The sequence below is a fragment of the Leguminivora glycinivorella genome, chromosome 9 (genome assembly GCF_023078275.1).
Source record: "Leguminivora glycinivorella isolate SPB_JAAS2020 chromosome 9, LegGlyc_1.1, whole genome shotgun sequence".
Taxonomy (NCBI): Eukaryota; Metazoa; Arthropoda; class Insecta; order Lepidoptera; family Tortricidae; genus Leguminivora; species Leguminivora glycinivorella.
Window position 1 is genome coordinate 16,272,342 of NC_062979.1, and position 9,383 is coordinate 16,281,724.

At 37.3% G+C, this 9,383-nt stretch overlaps 1 long non-coding RNA gene across 1 annotated transcript; it reads left to right on the forward strand.

Annotated features, from left to right (window-relative positions):
• The first annotated feature begins 530 nt into the window (after positions 1–530).
• LOC125229296 lies at positions 531–6,045 on the forward strand. The gene is made up of 4 exons (XR_007177381.1): positions 531–928; positions 1,163–1,359; positions 2,267–2,379; positions 5,747–6,045. It is a non-coding gene; the product is annotated as an uncharacterized LOC125229296 (long non-coding RNA).
• Positions 6,046–9,383: the final 3,338 nt, after the last annotated feature.

Here is a 9,383-nt window from a genome sequence, read left to right on the forward strand (position 1 = left end):
ACCTTTCTTACTAAATTATCCTTTTCTATATTGATCCTATCGAAAAAATGTATATAACCTTTCTTGTAGAAAATTTTATGTACATATTTTCTGTTTGACATATTTTTTTGCTGTGGGCTACCGTTTACGAGTTATTTACGAAAAACTAAAAAAAATACTTTCAAGATCGAATGGCAGGGTACAGACCCCACCTCATGTCATGGCATTATTTTTCGATGGCTATTTAGACCCTCATATTTTACTGGTAAAAATGACAGATTGCCGCAAGAACCTTTTTGGAATTCTTTTTTTACCACTTTGCACTGTTCTGGCTCGGTGAAGGACCCGGCCAAATGATCTGGCATAAATACTATGCGACATCTGAGGAACTCTACTTTCACTTTTTAATAATTCCAGGTTGCCTCAAACACCTTTTATGGGCCCCAAAAAATTAAATCTTTAATAATTCATAGCTCGATAAAGCCCCACTCCCCAGCTGCCAGACTTGCAGACCTGATGTTGGTTATGATCAGAGAAGCATCTGAGCACCTTTACAGGTTGCCTCAAGTACCTACTCCAAAATCCTGCCAGCTCTTGGAAGTCTTGGACCATTAATTGATCATTTCACGTAAATTAATATTTTCTTCTTTAAATACTTATAAATTATATGCCAGAGACTAATTACTAAGAGGGGCCGTTTCTTATCAAATACAACTTATTATACTGTTCGCCCGTATTAGGTTTACACCCTGTATATACCCGTCCTAGCGAAATCACGATATGCATTTTCGCCACTGACGGTAACGGAACTAAATAATATTAAATATAATTTTCCCTCGGTTTCTGAACACGGTTTTAGAGTTGGCAACCCCGGACCGCGACGCGACGCCATCTTTTATTTATTCTATCGTGGTGCGCGTCCTTCTGTGAGTTAGCTGACGGAAATATGGTGAGATTTGCTATTTAATTACCAATTTACAGCCTATGTGGCAGTTAACTGTTAGATAGTTTATTGTGGGACTAGGTTGGTTTGTGTAATATATCATATTACAGAAAAACGGCTCGTCACGTCGCGGGTAGCGCTTACGCCGCCTTCGCGCCCCACTTGAATCGACGACCTACATGTCGCATCCGCGAATTATTTTTAACATTATAAATCAATATATTTTTATACTGTGTTCAGGTTCAGGGTTGTTTTTGCCCATGCCCCATCATCTGCCGCGATCCTGGACAAGTTGGCGATCAACAACAGGATCCGGCCTGCGTGCAATGGCCAGTGAAGTCTATCCCAGTGCCTGTATTATTATCAAGTCATCACGCTGTCGTCGTCGGACTCGTCGGTTACAAATGACGCGGCAGATCTCTCTTAAGCTTAGAAAGGTATGTAGTTGCGCGTTCCATTTATACGTCTACTTTGATTTCCTTTTTGACTTGTGAATATTGTCGTGAGTTCGTGGCATAATAATTAGTGTTACTTAGTATTATCAAAGCTTGTAAAATCGTAAGTGACATACAGTTAATCTAGTACAGTTGTCGGTACGTAATTGCAAAGGTTGTATTTGGTTCTAATTTATCAACACAGAGTTGTTTTCAAGTTTCCAAGTAACTTGTTATTTACATGCATATAAATTTAAAGATAAACTGAATGTTTATGAAAAAAAAATAGTGTTTCTTTGTTCAGTGTCTGCTACTTTATAAAGTTGTAGTTATCCACCTACGTAAATACGTACAGATACAGAATCAGATTTATCGAATCTTTAGTGCCTCCGTCAGACATTTAGGGCCCAGTTAAGCATAAATTCATTTAGGGCCACTTGTACCAACTGCTTAACTCAAGGTTAGTGGGCTATCAACTGTCAAATTCCATATGAAATGGTGGGTTAGCCTCGGGTCAACCCTCCATTTTCGGTGGTGCAAGTGACCCTTAGGTATGTAGTCAGTTGTGATTGCCTGATATTACAACTTGACAATATAAAGCCGTCGAGGGTACAATATTTGTATCTTGTCTACAACATTTATTTTGTGTTTCATTGTGTACCAAGTATAAAAACGTCACGTCACGTAAATAGTCCCACATGACCCTTTGATAGTCCAAGCTCAGTTTAATTAACCCAAGAGATTTGTGTAAATTAAGCATTTGGGTTCATTTAATTGCTAATTATTTGTGTGTGTTCATAAATATTCCTGGGTTTTCTTATTAACTGTTTCTGCACCTCATTAACTAACACTGCATATTTGCTTCTCCCTGTTATTTTCACTTGCTTAGCTCACGCACCGGACATTTCAGATGGTTGTGGCGCAGTGCTCTGCTACTTCGTGCCACAGGCCATTCTCCAACTGCAGATCTACGTGTCAGCGCGACAGTGCACTCACTCACCTTGTTTGGCCCGGTGGAATTTGGTTAGCTTGCACATTTTACCCTTCTCTTCATTAATTTATTTCTGTATTTTCATTCAGTAAATACAAAATGTCAACAATGACAGTAGTGATAACAAGAGCGAGGATATTGACGAAGCAAAACTTAAATAGAAATTTCCTTTAAAAATAATCTGCCATATTTTTAAACCCAATTTCTATTTAAATCTCATTGAAATTTATAATGATCATAGGAGTTGACCGTGACGTCAGTCGACACGTTTTCGTTTAATTTCCATATCAGCAAATCATTCAAATTCGTTTTGAGAGTTCTTAAAAAGAAACTGATTTTACTAGAAGGAAAGTAGCCTATAATAAAAATGTATTGATAAATAATCATCTCAATCTCACATCATTTTTAGAATTCTATAGTCAACTAGCAACCCTTATAGTTTCGCCATGTCTGTCTGTCTGTCTGTCTGTCCGTCCGTCCGCGGATAATCTCAGTAACCGTTAGCACTAGAAAGCTGAAATTTGGTGCCAATATGTAATTATGTATATCAATTACGCCGACAAAGTGGTAAAATAAGAAGCGGAAAAAAATGTTTTGTTAGGGTAAAGTGGGGACTGATTTTTTCATTCCAATCCCAACATGTGATATATTGTTGGATAGGTATTTAAAAATCAATACGGGTTTACTAAAATCGTTTTCTGATAATATCAATATTTTCGGAAATAATCGCTCCTAAAGGAAAAAAAGTGTGTCCCCTCTCTAACTTTTGAACCATATGTTTAAAAAAAAAAATACAAATGTAGAACTTCACTCTAAGACCAAATTAAATTATTTCATAGGAAATATAGAATGCCTTGGTCATTTTTTCTTTGTATATGACATTTATTTCAGTTTATAATGTAGAACTTTATAAAGACTTTCTAGGAAAATTGTTTTGAAGTTGGTTCAGTTGTTTTTAATAAAAAATACGGAAAACTACGGAACCCTACACTGAGCGTGGCCCGACACGCTCTAGGCCGGTTATTTTTACACTTTACTATGAATAACAAATCTCATAAGTCGATTAAATTTATTGTAGACTAGGGTGGTCCAAAAAAAATGTTTTTTATTGTTTGAGCTCCACATGGTTATTTCTACACGAAAACTTATTAAAATCATGTCAACCAATTTTGAGAACAATCAGACTTTATTTAGAGGTCGCTCAAAATAAAGCAATAATGCCATACTGAAATGTATGAAATGAACTTGACTAAAGAAAAATCTTACATGGAGGTATTTTAATGGTTTAATTATATTTTTCCCTATTTCATTAGAGCTAAATAAAACATGAACCGGGCAGTTTGCAATGTTTTAATTATTTCGGTTTTTATTTTATTATAGGAGATATCCAATTTTAAATGTATCTTGAGCGACCTGTAAATAATGAGCAAATGGGTTAAAATTTGGTACATAAACTACTAATTCATAATAGAACAAAGGGAACCATGTGGAGAAAGGATTAGTCATATTTATTTTTCTTCCATACAAATGTGGACCACCCTATTGTAGACCATGTTTCAACAAATTTGAGAGCCTTGAATTCGCTTAGGGAACGCACTGACCTGTGGGTCACTCTTATAATATATATAGTTGTCCAAAAACTGGACAGTGTAACTAACGCCGTGTCTTGCGTGGGCGATGCGACGTATACGAAATCAAACCTTATCGATATGGAAGTGTGAGACGCGACGGCGACCGTCGCCCTCGCAAGACACGGCGTCACTAGCAATACTAGCATTAAGTGGAAAGAATAGTCTACTTTCCTTTTAGTCAATTCAGCGTGTGCTACTCTGCGGCGCGGCGGCGGCGGCGGCGCCTTCATAATGAACTTCAACTAACTATATGGTAAAATGATGTACGTAATTACGTATAACGTACAATATGTACGTATGATGTTTATGACTGCACCTATAGGGAGAAACGAAATAATGGGCTTTGATTGTATCAGTACTCATAGATAGAATCTACATTATTTACTTTTTTCTTATGGAAATTGATGTACAAATGTCGTTTATTATGTACGTATTGAAAAAATCATTACTTTCAGTAATTCCGCATTACACCTGAACCTTATGAGCTATTATGCCAGGTGTACAGGTAAGTGAGACGGAGATTTGTTCCTTCCACGCTCAAAGCCCATTATTTCGTTTCCCCCTATACTTAGGAGGCCTAAGCCGAAAAGCGCTATCTCAAACGAAAATCCATAATTAACTTATAAAGTATCTATAGGTATCTGTGGAATAGGTATCGAGACAAACCTTATTGGTTTAACGATACTATGTAAATTAATTAGAGATTTATGTTTGTGATTACCTAAATAAATAATAATATCACTGACGTTTACGTTTCCAAAATCATTTGGTTTTGAGACAGCGCCACTCGGCTTAGCAGGGCAGTATAGGTATAGTCATAAACATCATACGTACATATGCCGCCGCCGCAGAGTAGCACACAAATCAGCTTCTTTTTAAGTTTGCTAATTATGGAAATAGTACGACTTTCGTGTTTAGTGACGTCAACTCATTTAGGGTGCGTTGGGGCAATTTCGAACCACAGAAATGCTCTGGTAATTTCGAAAGGGGAACATTGATATGATGGAAATAATGGTGATTTTTCTGTGACTTTCGAAATTACCCCAATGTACGCTATCAGACATATTCAATAGAAATTTGATTTAAAAATAACTTTTGCCAATGTGTTTCTTATAATTATCTAATGCTTCATTTGTAATTTTGTATGGTATAAAATATTTTAAGTACAGGAAAATTCCATGTACAAAACCACACTGCAAAGTCTCCTCTTGAAGACTTATCAGTTTCTAAGAAATCGTGCAGACGTATTGGAGACTGTGCAGGATGAGAGCAGGCAAATAATAATAATTGGCTAGTCACCGCCTGCCTATTTTTTCATGTTTTTATAACATAATATGATCAAGGCAGGTGCCATAGTCTCCCATAGTACCGGTTACAAGTCCACCAGCAATTCAACCTAATAGCCCGGTTTCTTTTATTTACCTTTTTCTATCAATAGTTCTACACTAACCGGCGCTTGTCCTTGGGTGCATTACTATAGTGCGGACAGGGATAATCGCCGGGTAGTGTCACATTACATTTAGAGTAAATTGTCTAGAAAGCACAGCCGAAGCCAACAGCACAGAGGCCGTGCTGTTGGCTTCGGCCCCACACATGCCTCCCAAATGTCCGGGACCCCATGGTCCTGAGTACTGGAAAGGACAAACAAATAATCAATAAGTTAAATCATACAAAATAATTATCATAAATCCTTCATCTCATCAGCGGCAAACTCATGTTTCATGTGTACAATCAGAATTATAGATTGAATGAATTTATTTTTTTGCAGGTATGTCACTTGAGGCGAGGAGGACTTGAGAAGGTGCGTCTGCGAACGGCCTTAGTGACGCCTCTTCAGCGCGACGGGTGGTCTCCTCAAATATGAGAAGGAGCTCGGGTCCTGCGGGCTCTTAACCGTCGTAGTATTCACGCAGTGTTTTAAAATAGTGTTTGTGTGTATTATGATAACATTTATGTTCAATTCAAATGTCTAACTCTACATAAGTATTCATATCATTTTTCATTAGTATGGTGCTGTTTTTGCGGTCTGAAGAAAAAACTTTAAATAAAATAATTATGTTGTCTGTATATCCATGTTTTTGTTTTACAATCAATGATTTTTGTGTGAGGTATTTTTTAAGTTTGACTTTTTCGTTTATAGTTATTTTGATCATACATAATCATTAAAATTATGCTGGGTAGTATCTGTAAGCTGCGCACGGATCCGAACCTGTCGAGCGTACTCGCGCGCTAGCCTTTGGCTGTCGGCTTTTGGAGAGAATCTAGCTTGTTTCAATAGAATCGCGATCGAATCAAGCGAGTTCTCTTTGAACCGGCAGCTGGCAGCCGCACGAGGCTCGCTCAGGCTCACGCAGCTTGCAGAGCACCTTGCGGGCAGTTATATTTGTGACGTCCTACCAACCACAAAAATCACGTTCCCTGAAATATCCCTATGAAATATTGTGTGAACGGTTCACAAGTAACTTTCACAAAAGTTACCAGTGATTTGTTGACACAACATACCAAATATAATCATTTCCAGAAGTTTCAAATGAAACATTATGAGAGCTACTTTTAGGTACATTACATGCGTAACTTGCAAGGAACTTCATTAGAGTTATTAAAGCAATGTTATATTTGTAACGCATTGAAAGGTATCGGTGAAAAGTCAATACAATATACAACATCAAACTTTTTGGTGTATTATGAATGTAACATTGCCGCAATGAATAGCATGTATGTTACGGACAAGTTGCATAATGTGCTATTGATGCAATGTACAAAAATGAACTTCTTAAAAGTTTTCGTCATAACTTTCTAGTAAGTTTATATTTCAATGTATCAGCAACATTGCTATTCAAAGTTATAGAAAGTTGTAAAAATCCGATCTGGGAAACTTACAGGGTTTATCTACAGCGCGGCCGAAAGCGTTTAACATCAATATGGCTCAAACGTTGCTCAAACGTTTCAAGCTTGCAATTGTAAGTTTCAAGCTCCCAGATGTAGCATTGAGCAATGTTACCGCAAGTTCTGCTTGCTTAACGGGCCCCATGTACTCGCCTGAGCCCATAAGGAAAAATCGAGGGGAAAACACTATAATTTTTTTAACTATTTTTCCTACGTTACTGGTTACTTATTAAATCGATTTTTACGAAAAAAATACAGGTTTTCCAGATTTAATACCTTCAAGATCCAGGAGGTTAAGTAAGTCCGCACATTGGATATCGAATGTCTATATTATAGAGTCTCTGCAGAAAGATTAAGCTCCTAAAATGCGGGACTATAAGTACGTACACCTACATTCTACGACAGTTCTCTTTTCGTACCTTACAGATTCTACGAGTACAGTCAGCAGCGGCTTGTCCATACAAGCCGATTCCCATCGGCTTGCCTAAAATTGACTAAGTACTAGGAAAGTACCTAATGTTTAGGTAGTTTTTTTTTTTGCTCCGTGTTGCCTAGCAGAAATTTTCACCAGCCGCCACTGGGTACTCGTAGAATCTATTTGGTTTAATTTGGTTCTATCGCGTTCTATTTGAATTTAATTTGGTTCTATCGCGGAAGATCCTTATTTGTGTCATATCATGGAAATTTCGAGCATTAATCAAATAAGTTGATTTTGAATAGTTAAAAAAATAATTAGTCCATTACGAATCTACCAGAACTTGCATATCAGGTGCATGCCCTACGTCATATTCGTAGCTATTTAAACGATCTTGTTTATACACAAATGTAGGTCTTATATCGAGGCCAAAGATTATCGCAGTATTGTTGAAAGGTTCAATGAACCACTTAGGTCATTATGATGGATCATCACGTGAGGATCTCTTAAATTTTAATGAGAATGTTCCAATTTTAGGCAGTCATACCTTCAATTAGGTCTCTCACTAAAGGTGAGGCAAATGTTTTCTTTTATTAAACGTGTTTATTTTAAATGTACTCGTAAAGTAGGCACTTGATATCAAGGTGGAATATTTGAAATGTAATGGTGTATTACTTTGCGTGATTTTACCCGTCTCTATTCGTTTGACTTAGCAAGTCAGTTAAAACCTATAATGATTACGACAACGCGAGGATTTAGTACCATCGCATTAATTTGATGAAGAAACTCGGCGAAGGATTACTACCACTTGGTTTACCAACTACTGTGTAGGTCATTTGGTTTCTTAAAAACTTTCATTTTCTGTTAGTACACTGGTTTGACTTATTATTGGTAGTCCAACGATGAAACATGCGCGGTGTTTCCATGCTAACCTTAACACATCTTTGATCATCTTTGATTTTTGCCTTTGAAATCCTTCCGACATCCGATATCGGACCGGATAATGTGAAAACGCACTTATGGCAAGGAATATTTATATAGGATTGACAGTCTCCATACTAAGAATCGTACCTACCTCATTTTTTAGCGCCATCTATTAAATACTACACTGATGAAGCTTCGTTGAGCTTTCAGGGTTGTGATTTGATTTGATAACACTATAAGTAGGGCCTAGTGGTATTTGGCTGCGGTTTCTGTAAGGTGAAGGCACTTCCCCAGTTGAGCTCTGCCCTAGATTTGGAATGACGTCCTCTGTGCTGTGCCCTACCACACAAAGCGAGATGACACGATGAGCTGATGATTGAACCAATGTCTGCAAACCTCTCTATCTGCATATCTGCAAATATAGGTTTTAAAGGACAAAGATTGTAGTATAAAGCATTGTTATTTGTTGGCAAGGTTCAACGAACCGGCTCATTATAATGGATCATACTCGCGTGATGCAATGTCGGTCGAAACGCACGATTTTGCGCGGTTTAGTAACTTTAGTACTGAGTGGAACTGATGAAAGATGCTATCAAATACTTAAGAATAACAAAGGAGTTGGTGGTGGACTTATTCTAGAAACTGTAAAATTGAATGTACTAAGTGTACATGCTAGCAATTCTGTCCAGCATTTTCTCGACGTTTTCATAGAAAATTACTTTCACGCCTTTACGCGGCATGCCGGTTAGTACATATAGAACCGCCATCAAAAGCAAAACACCGAGCAGCCCAGTTACAACTCTAATTTCTATTAACAAATAAAGTGTAATTATGTAATATGGCGATTTCCATGTAAACCTAAATAAACCTCTTAGGGCCACTTGCACCAACGAAAATGGAGGGTTAACCCGAAGGTTAACCCACCATTTTATATGGAATTTGACAGATGACAGCCCACTAACCCTGAGTTAAGTGGTTGGTGCAAGTGGGCCTTAACCAAATATTAATACATATTTAATTTTTCCATTTTGAAAATTATCTGTCTATTTTTTTAAACAACTTTAAACACTGTTTACCTTATTGTAGGTACATATGTCTTGTATCCTCTACGATTTTTTTCTAAAGGCCGATTTAGACGGCCCGCAAATCGCATGCGACTTTAGAAATAATGCGATTCCAT